This window comes from Equus asinus, chromosome 27 (assembly GCF_041296235.1).
Source record: "Equus asinus isolate D_3611 breed Donkey chromosome 27, EquAss-T2T_v2, whole genome shotgun sequence".
Classification (NCBI taxonomy): Eukaryota; Metazoa; Chordata; class Mammalia; order Perissodactyla; family Equidae; genus Equus; species Equus asinus.
The window spans coordinates 24,666,301-24,680,274 of NC_091816.1; the positions used below are offsets into that span (position 1 = coordinate 24,666,301).

The 13,974-nt window shown below is 41.7% G+C and overlaps 1 long non-coding RNA gene across 2 annotated transcripts; it reads left to right on the forward strand.

The window, feature by feature from the left end:
- The first annotated feature begins 471 nt into the window (after window positions 1–471).
- LOC139042276 (uncharacterized) lies at window positions 472–10,627 on the forward strand. Of its 2 annotated transcripts, none has more exons than XR_011498822.1 (4): window positions 472–658; window positions 2,187–2,307; window positions 4,151–4,312; window positions 10,052–10,627. It is a non-coding gene; the product is annotated as an uncharacterized lncRNA (long non-coding RNA). The 2 variants fall into 2 exon arrangements; XR_011498821.1 differs by lacking the exon at window positions 472–658 and adding an exon at window positions 1,854–2,099.
- Window positions 10,628–13,974: the final 3,347 nt, after the last annotated feature.

Below are 13,974 nucleotides of genomic sequence, written 5' to 3' on the forward strand. Positions count from 1 at the left end.
GTAAAAATGTGAAGTCTGTCCAAGAACTTAAGTCATGCTGTGGAGGGATCAAGACGTGGGACATTTCAGAGTTCACACAGTCTGAAAAGAGCATTTTCTGGAGTCCTTTGACCAATTTCTTAAGAAGAAAAGCAGCACGTGCACTTCTGTTCCTCCAAACAAGCTGCCCTTTGGAGGTTTGGTCAGTTTCTCTGTATCTGATTTATAAACATGTTCAAACCGAGATTGCTGGCTCTGTGGAATGTATTGTGCTGGGATTGCGCAACTGCCGCTTGCTTAACCCCTTACGCACGTGGCTGGCGAAACACCACCGTCACATGCAACAGCCCGTGGTGCGAAAACAGTTGATTTTAGTAACACAACTGTTTTCGCAGGTGCAAAAATAATTCCAGGGTGATAGCATCTCTTTAAGTTTCAGTTTCGGTTGAGAAGAACATTTTAAAATCTAAACACCTAAACATCCATCCACATGAATCATCAGGGAGCAAGAATCCCCAAGAGGTTCCAACTGCCGGGAACTTGGGTGGTAGATCTGAGAATGTTGCTATTCTCCAAATTCTCTCTAATGCACCAGTTCAAAGGCGTTGACACTTCGAATATGCAAGTGATGCTTGAACTCGCTGTCTGAAGCTTCAGAACAATGTTAGCAGCTAGAAGGGTGAGTCTTGTGGTTGGTGAAGGCTAAGTCTTTATTCGCTCTTAGAGTTAACACTGATAGATCTCCGCAGTTTACTCTTCTGTCTCCCAACGAAATTAGAATCTTAGACTTCTGTCGCCTTCTCTGCAGGATCTAGGATCTAACTATAGATGCTGTAGCATCTTTTCTCTAGGAAGCTCCTGTATCGTATTTTTAACGTAACTAGGAAATACAGAAGAGATTTCACAGGCTGAACCCTAACATGTTCAAGGTATAGGCTGAAAAGGAACTTTAGTAAAAATGTAAAATACAGTTTGAAATATTGCTCAAATTTCACCTGATGGCTTCAGGGATCATTTGCAGCATGGCTGTGACATGGGAAGGAAACTGCAGGATGGTTTAAAAGATTCGTGTTTGCAAACTTTTATTTGCAAGAGTGATTTAAAGTAATATAATTCAAATGCCTTTATTTAGCACCTCATGAATTTAATCAGGGTAACCGATCATCTTGGTTTGCCCAGGACTGAAGGCTTTCCCAGGATGTGGGTCTTGAGTGCTAAAACTAGGAAAGTCTCAGACACAGGGGGAGGAGTTGGTCACCCTAAATTTAAGGCCTCGGTCCAGGCAATGTGTGCCATTTTGTGTTCTTTGGGGATTTTCTAAACCTGGGTCAAAGCTTCATGAGGAGGCATTATTGAGGGTATTTATTGATGAATCTATTACTAATGCATTAATACAGTACTAGTTTCTGTTAGGAAAAGTAGATTCATCCATTCGACACTATCTATTCAGTTCCCACTGTTTGCTGGTACTGTTCTAAGTGTCACAGAGCCATACAGAAGTGAACAAAGCAAAGCCCTTATTCCAATGGAGCTTAAATTCTAGGAGAGGTGGACATTGGGCCAATAAGGAATCTTGGAGTGACAATAAACACTATGGAGAACAATAAAACCGGATAAGGGAGATAGGGAGCAATGGAGATATTCAAAGCTTTCATTTTAGAGCTGAAAACACCACTTGAAGGGTTGGCAGTTGCAAAGACCAGCAGTTAGTGGGAAAGAGGGAAAACTGTGTATCAGCAGGGTTCAGTCGCAGGAAACAGAAACCACACGAGTTATTTTAAGCAGAAAGGCATCGAATAGAGAGAAGCAGGTGTTTACAACATTGTCGGGAAGGCTGGAGGTTCCTTCTGCCTCTGCCGCCAGCAAGAAGGTCGGAAGTCAGGAGGCCGTCACTGGAAGTATTGACTGTGGGAACATGCTGCTTTAGCTGACACCTGAGAATCCGGAAGGCCTTGTCACTCCCACCCTATCTGTCTCTTGACACCCATTAAATTAGTGACTGAACGTTAAGACTCGGCTTTAAAAAGTCCCAATGTCTCACAATCACGTTTGCCAATGGTTACAACCAAATCCGTGGGAAGGCGGCTTCTGCTTCAATTCTGGCTTCTAATCTCACGCAGGTGCGTATAACTGAACCTAATTCATAGGTAGAAGCCAAGCTTTGAGAAAGACTAAGAAATGTGGTTCTAGATTTCCACCTTCCGCAGGAGAGAAAGGCCCTCCAGAAGGAGGTGGGAATGGATACTGAGCACTATTTAAATGAACATCCATACAGCTCAAGGAAACCATTCTTTGCCAAGAATACCAAAGGAAGTAAAGAAATCCAAGGTAAGCATATCCAGAGAATGGAATCTGCATCCAATACACTCCAGTGTGTGTGGGAGGCAGCATCGTGCAGTGGGAAAAGGTTAGGTTTTGAAGTGAGATAAACCTGAGTTCAGTTCCTTCTTACTTGCTGATGACTTTGGACAATCTCTTAATATCTATGAGAGGTGGTTTCTTTGTGTATAAAATGGGGTATTAACATCCTACCCTCAAGGATGTGGTAAGAATTAAATAAGATAATGCTCTGAAAGCATGGGGCTCATTGTGTGTGCTCAGTTTTATCAACCATATAATCTATATGTAAAATAGCTAAGACCCGTGTTACGGAGCACTGGTTCCAAATTACCCATCCTCCCCTTAGACTTACATTAATTCAAGGATTTGCCACTGAGGCTCCCAGAGCTCAAACATGTGACCCCAAGTTCTATGGAGCCAAAATTAGTAGGTCTTTTTTTCCCCTTGATCCTCGGCCATCTTTTATTGTGCAAGGTTAATTCTATTATTGAGTGGGCTTAGAAGGAGCTAAGAAAACACTGTATTCCTTTCTGGTAGAAGTTGAAGGGGATCAGAACCCGCTGCTAGTTACTTTTATTTTTAACAACATAGACTCAAACAAACTTTTTAAATGCCTCATAAAGGGGGGAATTAAATTAACTTTTGATTATTGAGATGCTTCTAATTAGCTTCATTCAGGGTCAGCAATGTAATTTCCGTCATAGCCCGGTTTGCACTGGAATTCCCACCAGACTCATGGGAGGCATGACATTTCGACTCTAATTTCGAAACTAGGTGTGTTTCAACATCCTTCTAAAATGGACTAACAAACCATTCAGCTTTTGTGCTTTCTTGAGATATTCCTACCCTCTCCTAGAACACTATCCTAGTTCATGACCTGGGCAAGGGGGCTGGGAGGGCAGATGTTTTCTCAGAGCCAAAACATGTGCCGGGTGTGTGAGTGCTCCCTTCCAGGGCATCTATTTGCCCAAACGGATTAACACTGGGGCTGAGAAGCCTCCTGGGAAAAGAGCTAGAAGACGGTGTGGGAGACTAGATTCTGGGAAGATAATTGAGCGTGAGGATGGGACCAGCTGGAGCCAATAATACTCTGAAAGGAGCAGGAGCTATTCTCAGTAGGATCAAGGCTATTGCTGGAGCCCATAAAGACACCTAGCCACCCTGAGGAGACAGTGGCTGAGGGCATGTCGAGCTGCCAGCTCAGGACCCTGTCACCCTCATTAAACGGAGGTTTCTCATTTCCCTGGCTGTTTCTTAGTGGTTGGATGGGCAGGGCCCTGAGCCCAGGTGGCAGATCAAGTAGAATGATGAGAACCAGGGCAGAGGCAGGTGACCAGTAGGAGTTCCCAGACATTCTGGAGCAGAATTGCATCAGTAGAGCGTGCAGCAGCCTTAGCCAAGGAATGAGAATTTGGCTAAAAGTAGCAAGGGAGTGGAGCCGGCAGCGGGCCCAGGGAAGTAGGAGCTCCAAGGCCAGGGATGGAAGAAGTGTCCTTAGTGGACTGATACACAAAGCAGAGAATCTAAGGTACTGGGGGTGGAGGGGACCTTGAAAATGGGTGGTCGTGGTGGCAGGAGGATGTGCTGTTGAGTTCCTGAGCTTGCATAGGTTGGACTTTCAAGCGTAGGACAGCTAGTCTGTGCTTTAACATGGCATCATTTGTACCTACAGGCTGGGAAACCTTGGGACATTCGAATTACAATTGGATCATAAAAACAGATTTTTTCATTATAGGGTGGCCATTATAATGTAAAAGTGTATTTCTTTAATTCCATCAAGATTCTCAAACTTTCCCCTCTTGCCTCCTTCTTTTTCTTCACTGTCTACAAGGGGCACCACTGCTTCTCTATGTGTCTTATTCTCGTCCAGAAGCAAGGCTTCTCTGAGGTTGCTCCTTTCACTCACCTTGAAGACTCTGCAGGGAATAAATACCACAGACACACACGCCCCTCTAGAGAACTCTCTTCCAGGATGAGCTGCATTCAGCAAAAGGTAACTGGGGAAATTTCAGCACAAGAATTGATGATGAAAATTCAATATACTTAACTGTGTAGTGAGGACTAAAACAAGGATGGGGACATGATCGAAATAATGGTATATAAACATTACACGTTCTGGCAAAATGGAAAGAATGCCACTAAATAAGAGCAGAAGGAAGAGGGAAGGAGCAGCTCTCTCATTATTTGTTATTCACTTTCTCATATGATTATATCATTGATGTAATGAATAATATCATTGACAATGGATATTGAGTGTGAGCCAATACTGTTTAAAATGGATAGAACAGACTGTAAAAAGTTAAGTAAGAAAAAGAGAGGACAAAGGTATTACAAAAGGGATAAATTCAGAGGTATTAAAGTGTTTCTGCATCAAAACAACTGTGACAAAATATCCTGATCCAACATTATGGTTGCTGAGACGAAACGTGTGTGTCTCTCCAAAATTCATGTGTTGAAGCCTATTCACCCAATATGATGGCATTAGGAGATGGAGACTTGGAGGTGATCAGGTCACCGGGTGGACCTCTCATGAATGGGATTACTACCCTTATGAAAGAGACCCCAGAGAGCTCCCTTCTCCCTTCCACCATGTGAGGACACAGCGAAAAAATGACCAGCTTTGAACCCAGAAGCGCGTTCTCACCAGTCACCAAATCTGCTGGTGCCTTGATCTTGGACTTCCAGCCTCCGGAAGTGTGAGAAGTAAATTTCTGTTGTTTGTAAGCCTCCCTGGCTATGGGAGTTTGTTGTTGCAGCCCCAACTGACTAAGACAATGGCTCTGAAAATTATTCAGTTCAGTGATTTGGAGGAAAGGATGAGGAAATCTTTACTCATCAGAATCTGGGGAGGGGAAAGTTTGTGTCTAGAGAGAAAATGGTACTTTTTCTCATTGCCTTGATTTGTTCTCAGTTGTATTACTTTATCTATTTTGAATTTTATAAACATTTTCATAGCGTATGCAATGTTCGTGTGACGAACAGAGAAAATGGGTTCAAAAAGATCGAGAAACACTAATCTGAGGGAGTTTCCAGGTTTGGATGATATGTGCAGCCCCCTGAAATTGAATCTCTCCGTACAACCCTTAAATTCAACAAGAGCACAAGGAAACCACACATGACTCCTGTCTTCAGCATTAATAGAAGACAGAGAATGTCACAAACTTCAAATTACCAATAAGTAAAGAAATAAACACCAAATTCCAAGAGAGCTCCTGTCACTTATCTCTATAAGCTGGGTACAGAGTGTGGGAGAGAGGAGTCTTAAAATCTCCAGGAAAAAGAGTAAAGAGGCGTGGAAGAATTAGATGTAGCATAGACAAAATCACCCAGAGAAAGAGTACCTTTCAAGACCAAGTTACACATTCGCAGCACAGTTAGAGAGAAGCAGCTTGAAAGTCAACAGGACCAGAAGCAGCAGCTTCGAGAAAGCATTGCTTCTTGGAGAAGCAGGAAAACCAAGAAAGGATGGTGCCTCTTACAGACTTGGCAGCAAAGAGAAAGAAGCAACTAAGGAGAAAATTGAGGATCTTGCAGAAATGAAAGAGAGAAGACGTGATGACTCCTCTTTCCTTACTGTTCACTAAATGTGTTTCACTTCACTGCACTGGCAGGAGAGGGTATTCTTGAGTTAGGAACTCTGTCTACAAAATGCTAGGAAAAGAAAAAACAAAAACACCTATCTCCATAAAGACCTACTATTAGAAGGACGTAGAAAATGAGAATCATAACAGTTTAATTGATGGAAATTTTACCCCCGAAACCAACCACAAAGCAGAAGAAAACTACACGACAACATTCCAAACTGAAGTCACTCTGGTCAAACAATTGGAGATATTTAGAAAAAAAAACCAAATCAGAAATTTAAACCCTAAGGCCCTAAATGAGCACAAAACAGAAAAAAATGAAACAAGAGTTGATTGACCTAGAAAAATAAATTGAGGAAAAATACAAAAGCATTTCAAAAATGAAGAATAAAGTACAAAGTGCTCAAAGGAAAATAGATTTGAACGTTGAACAATTTCAACATTGAAGAAGGGCAGATAAACAACCAAGAGAATAAACATGAAATAACAGATGATGCAAGCAGAATTGAAGAGATGAGATTGAAATGGAAGACAGGCAAATAAAATCCAACGTATATAGTAGGAGTTCCTGAGGAAGAAAGACAAAGCCATGAAACATGACTATAATCAGAGAAAACTCTCCAGAAGTAAGAGAAAATGCAAATGTCCATATTGAAAAGGCCCACTGTATAGCCAGAAAACATTGATCTAGAAAGAGCAACTTTGAGACATTTTCTAGCAAGCTATGAAGCTTTAAAGACACACACACACACACACCTTCAGGGCCTGGGTTCATTTCCTAGGTCTGCTGTAAGAACTTACCACAAACTTGGTGTCTTAAAACAACAAAAATTTGGGGCCAGCCCAGTGGCACATCAGTTAAGTTCGCACATTCCACTTTGGCGGCCTGGGGTTCGCTGGTTTGGATCCCGGGTACAGACGTACACACCGCTTGTCAAGCCATGCTGTGGCGTGTCCCGCATATAAAGTAGAGGAAGATGGGCGCAGGTGTTAGCTCAGGGCCAGTCTTCCTCAGCCAAAACAGGAGGATTGGTGGCAGATGTTAGCTCAGGGCTGATCTTCCTCAAAAAAAAAAAAAGAAAACAAATTAATTTTTTTACAGTGCCGGAGCCCAGAAGTCCAAAATCAAGGTGTCAACAGGACTGTGCTCCCTCTGAAGCCTTGAAGGGAGAATCCTTCCATGCCTTTTCCAGCTTCTGGTGACTCTGAGTATTCCTTGGCTTGTGACAGCATCACTCCGATCTCTGCCTGCGTCTTCACATGGCCTTCTGCTGTGTTTCTTCCGCTGTCCCTCACAAATCTACCTCCCTGTGCCTTTCTCTTATAAGAAGACTTGTTGTTAAATTTATGGACCACCTGGGTAATCCAGATGATCCAATGTCAAAATCCTAAGCTTAGTTACATCTGCGAAGACCCTCTTTCCAAATAAGGGAGCACTCAAATGTCCCAGGGATTTGGGCATGGAGGTAGCTTTTTTGGGGCCACTGTTCAATCCACTACAGGGCTTCCAAGCAAAACAGTCAATTCAATAACTTATAAGGATAAGAATATTAAACTGGCATCAGACTTCTCATGAGCCGCTTATAAAGCCAGTCAATAATGGGGCAGCATTCTTAAGAGATTTAAGAGCAGAGTGTGAGCCAAGCTGTCTTTCAAGTATCAAGGTTAAAGGAAACAGTTTCAACAGGCAGTAACTCAGGAAATACTGTAGACATGTGCAGTAGACTCTTCTAGAGGGTGAGCTTTATCTTACCAAGAGATAACTGGGAAAACTTGATCAATGGGACTGGTGGTGAAAATGTATTTTATGATGTAATCTTATTACAATAGATTATTACATTATATTAACTATTAATATATTATTTGTATTGTAATATATTTAATTGTATATCTAAGACTAAAACAGTGGTGAGGACATGGATCGAAGAGTTGTGTCTGTATATTAAATATTCTGGAAAAGTGAAATTAACAGAACCAAAAACAAGAGCAGAGGAGGGAGAGAAACCAGAAGGGAGAAGAGTAAAATTGACAGTTGTGTAGATAATAAGTGAGAGAGAAGAACACCAATGGACCTACCAGGTGGTAAATCTTCAGCAAGGAAAAAAAGAGATTAAGGGCACTATAAATGGAATAAATACGAAGAACACTGGAACAAACATGCAAACATTCTGAAATGCAAAAAGAAATGAAAAAATAAATAGCAAAGAGAATATGCCAAATAAAGAAGGAAATACACTAAATCTAACACAGGAAGTAATTATAAAATAATGTGACAGTCTTGAGACTAAACACATGAGTCATGTCAATAAATGAAATAGACTTTGCTGGTTTCTTCTCTTTTCTTGTTATAGTAACAAATGAGCCAAGTCTCCAGTTGGGTCACAAGGCAAAATCTGACCCCGTGTTATATTTAATAGACACCTCAAACACAGTGATTCAAAAGACCAAAAATAAAGAAATGGGCAAAGACGCACCAGAAAAATAAAAACAATAAGAAAACAGGATGGTGATTCAAGATATCAGACAAAGGGAATTCAGGCCAAAAAGCTTTAAGTGAGACAAAAAAGTGTATTAGATAAGGCTGAAAACCACAATTCACAAAGAAGGTAAATTATAAACATCTATGCACCAAATAATATAGCAACCCCCAACATGAAGCAGAAATTACATGAGATGAGAATAGAAATAGATAGAAATACATTACTAATAAGAGACTTTAATACACCACACCAAGCATGGCAGGTTTAATGGAAAGTAAATAAAGATATAAGAGTTTTAAATAATTTAGTAAAGAATAAGGTAGAACGTATGCATATGTATATTCACCACTATACCCTAATAATAGAGACTGTATCTTCTTTTAAAATATAACAAACATGGATCATTTTGAAAAATCGATCATATACTCATATTTATGGCTGCAATGAGTTAACCTGGATAAGACTGGTGGACCTCTGCTTTTATTGTCGCTTCTCCAAGTTCTTGTCTCATTGTGTGAGATCCACATGCAGGGAGAACAAGTTTCACTTTAATGTGTACCCAGACCCTTTCCAGACACAGGATTATGAGTATCTCCTCTTGAAGGACAGCATGTGGGATGCTTATAATAAAATGCACTCTCAGGGGGCCAGCATGGATGTTAGCTTGGGGACCATCTTCCTCACACACACACACACACACACAAAGTGCTTTCAGATGCAAGTGTCTAGGGATGGATAATTCCTTCAAGTCTCCAGACCTCTGGAGAGGTATTTGATGCTGCTGCTCCTGCAGGCCACTCAGTGTGCCAGTCAGTTGTGCCATGTGATCTGTGCTATGGCCTGTGAGATGTCCAATGTCATTACATTGCCATTCAGCAAGGTCAGTGGGAAACACAGGAAATTATACATTAGTTGTACACGAAATACGTGCAGAAAGCAAAGCTGAGCACTCCCTCCATAGAGCGTGTACAAAGTACCCTGAATGCTCTTGGTACAGAGGTTTTGTCGTTTACTGTATAATCTAAATACGCTATTTATTTTAACAGGAGTGGTTTTTTTAAAAAAGTGCATGCTTGGGGCTGGCCTGGGGGCGCAGTGGTTAAGTTCACACATGCTGCTTCTCAGTGGCCCGGGGTTCATCGGTTCAGATCCTGGGTGCAGACATGGTACTGCTTGGCAAAAGCCATGCTGTGGTAGGTGTCCTATGTATAAAGTAGAGGAAGATGGTCATGGATGTTAGCTCAGGGCCAGTCTTCTTCAGCAAAAAGAGGAAGATTGGCAGCAGTTAGCTCAGGGCTAATCTTCCTCAAAAAAAAAAAAAAAATAAAGTGCATGCTTAATGAAAAATTTATTGCTATCTTTTTGATTCTCAAGGAAGTTGATGATGAATTTATAATTTGCACAGAATGTTTGTAGACATTTACTATCCAGCAAGGGACTGTAGTGATGTCATTGACCGCAAGAAAACATGTAGACAAAATCTGCTAAAGAAGTATTAGCATCGATTTCAAAAAGTTAATAGTTATTTTAAGAAGATTATGCTTGGAGATGGCTATTTAACATAAGCAGATGCAAAAGATGCATTTATATAACATTGTGAAGCAGTGTTGACTTTTTATTTAGATTAAGTGTCTGTTCTCCTAACTGAACTTTTTTCATTTTCAATAGCAGTGCCCCAGTGAAGGACCACTGGTTCTGGCGGGACTGCACTGCTGTTCAGCCTGTGTCCTGACAACGGGTGGAGAAGTCCAGGTCCTCCGAGTGATGAATAAATGCCAAAGAATAGGATATCTTGGCATATATAAGGAAACCATTTGGTTTAAAACTAATTCTGCCTGATCTTCTTTTTCCAAAAAACGTGATGTCCATCTGCTATAAACATTCACACTGTCCCCAGGACAAGAATGATGCCCTTAAAGATAAGGATGTAGCTCCCCCCATATTGGCATTTCTTTAAGGATAAGCAGCTCTTCCTGGAAACTAGGGATTAATTACCAACCTGCTGTGCTCACATTGTGACCACTGACCTTCTGATCACCGCCCTGCTGTGCTAGCTAAGCATCTCATGACTGCAGTAAAAGAGGTATTCCTGTCACAGGTGATATATGCTCTTTGTTCCAAGATGTTATATAACCACCCTGTACACCCCACTTCTTCGGTGTGCTTCCTTCCTTGGGGAAGGAAACCCCTGGGCTATAGTCCTCAGATCTGGCTCATAATAAACTCACCCCAATTTTAATTTATAGATTGATTATGCATTATTCGCAACAACACAAGTGTGCCACATAGAGATAGTCAGTAATGGAAAATGAGGCCTTTTCCCATAAAAGAAATTAACCCAATAAGTAGGATATATCTGAAAGCTTGTGTGATGAGTGGGGGAATAACGGTGGAGAATTTGATGGCCAGAAATGGGCGGAAAGGATTTCTAGCTGCTCCAACAGAGAAATTTCTCTTTCCTGTCGAGCAACCAAGTGCCACTTGGCAGTGAGGAGGGAGGGCTGAGGAGCAGAGGCCTGCGATCCTCTCTGCTAGTCTCACAGCTCAGGGTCTGCAGGGCTCCGTGCACCAGCAGGGGCACTTGGCTGCTGGAGACGTACACAGCTCTCATTCATTCTTACCCTGGGGCTGGCTGAGTGAGAGGGGCCCTGAATGTCCGCCCCCCGCCCCCCAACCGACTCTTTCTCCCAGAGCTTTGTGTAAATTCCCTCCAAACACCTGCATCTTAGCTTTGCTCTCCTGTGTAGGTTCTCATCACCTATTTCCAGATAGAAGGACTCACTCCTTCTGTGAAAGCTGCGAATTTTTTCAGAGGCAGCAAGGCAAAGCTCTTACGGTTAAAACAGGAAGCGAGGGGCTTGCTGTATGAGAGTTTGTAATCACCATTAAAAGGTTATTCGCTTTATTAAAAAGAAAGAAACAAAAAACACCCCAAACAAAAATAACCACATACATGATCATACAAAACTGCAAAATACTTTTATAGGATGAATTGCTAATTCCTTTATTAGATAGGATTTTGTGTTTCACAATAGCCGTACGTCCATCCTAATCCAAATGACATTCTAGGCCCCAGCAAAGGGAGCCTTCATAACGACCATGAAAGTATGCGTTTGCCGGTGAACCTTCAGGAAATGAAGTCTGACCTAGAAGAAATTTAGCCTAATGGTAGTTCAGGCAGCAAACTTAAAATAAGCACCACAATTGTCTTCTTCTTCCTTTCTAGATGGGTTATCCCTCCCAGCTGTGATGTGAGCTCTATAATCTCTGGGGTTGGGTCTGGAGGGGCAGCTGGGATGACAGAAAGGGTAGAGCTAGACACAACTTTTTAGCTGGTGGACACAGCTCCAGTTGCAAAAGCTAAATAGAATTCTCAAGGTCTTGTGAGTTTTGAAAACTGCCATGTTTCCTCTAGTTGATGACTTACTTTGTTTTTCCGTATGTGAACGTTTATGAACTTGGCATCTGAGACCAAGTGCTGGGCAGAGGAGTGAGGCGCCAACATGGCTGATGTTGCCTATGGCCACACAAATCTAACCAGCGTAGAATTATCTCTTTATCTGCTTTGCCACAAATGTGTCGTTGTTTACATTGGTGGCACCACACACTGTTGACTTAGATTTGTGTCCCTAATGGTCACTGAAAATGTCTTCACAGAGATTACACTGCTTTACTGAATTAAAACAAACAGATGTCAGCATGTGTGCATAAGAATGCCTAGCACATACCAAGCGTTGCAAATTGCCCCATCGCACAGAGTAAATTAAACATTTTTCAAAGCTGGGGGAAACCATTGTGACCACTTCATGCGTCATAACAAAAACTGGTATTCAGGCTCCAAAATCTATCAAAAGTTTCTAGTGACGGTCAGTAGAAACTGCTTAATGTTTAAGGGAAAAACAAAATTATAAGTTTAACCAAAGAGGAAATGCCACAAACCCTGAGAATTCTCCAGGATGCCTTCAAATTGTATTGTCAATTAAGTGTGCAAAAGAGGCCAACCTTTGAAGCACAGCTGAAAAGGAGCATGTTCCCAGGAGGCTGTGCATAGCTGTGGGTGTCCAAAAAGATTTGGAAGAATATTTAGTCTCTGATAATGAAATAAGCTAGAGCTCAACTTCGCTACCAACAGCAGCATGGAATTGTGAAAGGTGTCAGTTCTGGGTCTAGAGTCATTCTTTTGCATGTGGGTATTCAATTGTTTCAGCACCATTTGTCGAAAAAATTACGTCTTTTCCCCATTATATTGTTTTTGCTCCGCGTCAAAGATCAGTTAACTATATTTGTGAGGATCTGTTTCTGGGTTCTCTACCCTGTTCTGGATCTACTTGTCTGTTCTTTCGCCAATGCCACACCGTCTCAATTACTGTAACTTCATAATAAGTCTTGGAATTGGGTGGTGTCCGTCCTCCAACTTCACTCTTCTCCTTCAATATTGTGTTAGTTATTCCAGATCTTTTGCATTTCCCTGTAAACTTTAGGATCGGTCTATCAATATCCACAAAATGACTTGTTGCGATCTTAGTCAGGACTGTGTTGAACTGATAGATCAAGATAGGAAGAACTGACATCTTGACAATATTCGTCTTTCTATTCATGAAGATGCAACATCCCTCCACGTATTTAGGACTTCTTTGATAGCTCTCATCAGAGTTTTGTAGTTTTCCTCAAATAGATCATGTCTGTATTATGTTAGATTTATACCTAAGTTTTCTATTTTGCGGGGTGCTAATGTAAATGGTATTTTTAATTTCAAATTCCACTGTTCATTGCTGGTATATAGGAAAGCAATAGCAGCACATAATTGCAGAGATAAATGAATACTAAAGTAATTTGAGAACATGCACAGTGAATTTAGCTTCTCTCTCTCTTTCCCTCCCTCCTTTCTTTCTGACTTCTCTCATTTCCTTCTTTCCTTTCTTTCTCCTACTGAAAGGTTTCTATTCATCGATAGAGCATCTTACAATTAATGGCATCTCAGAATTGAGGAAAGAGAGTGTTTTTCAGGCTTCTTGAATGAACCATTATGGGATGAAGGGATGGGGATGATTTCAAACCAGTAGGATGATTGAGCCTCTTTAGAGAAGATGCTGAAGAAATGGCATCACCATAGCAGAATCAAAAGCAGAGAAACATAAGCAAAGGTCAGGCTCCTCCAAGCTATTAGGAGTGGATGGCGAAAGGGGGGCTCTTGGGCTTGCGAGCATGGCAGTGGTCAGATGGGCACATCAGCAAGTGACAGTCTCAAAGGAAGAGGAGACGGTGGAGTTTGAGCATTCAGAATCCAAGGTTCGAATGGAAGAGAGGTGGGTCACCTCCTTGGTGAATGCCTTCATTTAACAGATAAAGAAAACAGGCTCATATGGCAGAAATAATCTGCAGAGGGGGGCCCAGCTCTCAGATGTCCAATACCTTCTCCCAGGGATTTTCACATGGAGGGGTCAGGTGGGCACCCCTCTCAGGGCCTTTGCACCTACTGTTTCCTTTACCTGGAACATTCTTCCCCTAGATAGCCTCATAGCTTTCTTCCTCATCTCCTTCAAGTGTTTGCTGAAATTTCACTTTCTCAGTGAGGTTTTCTTCGACCACTG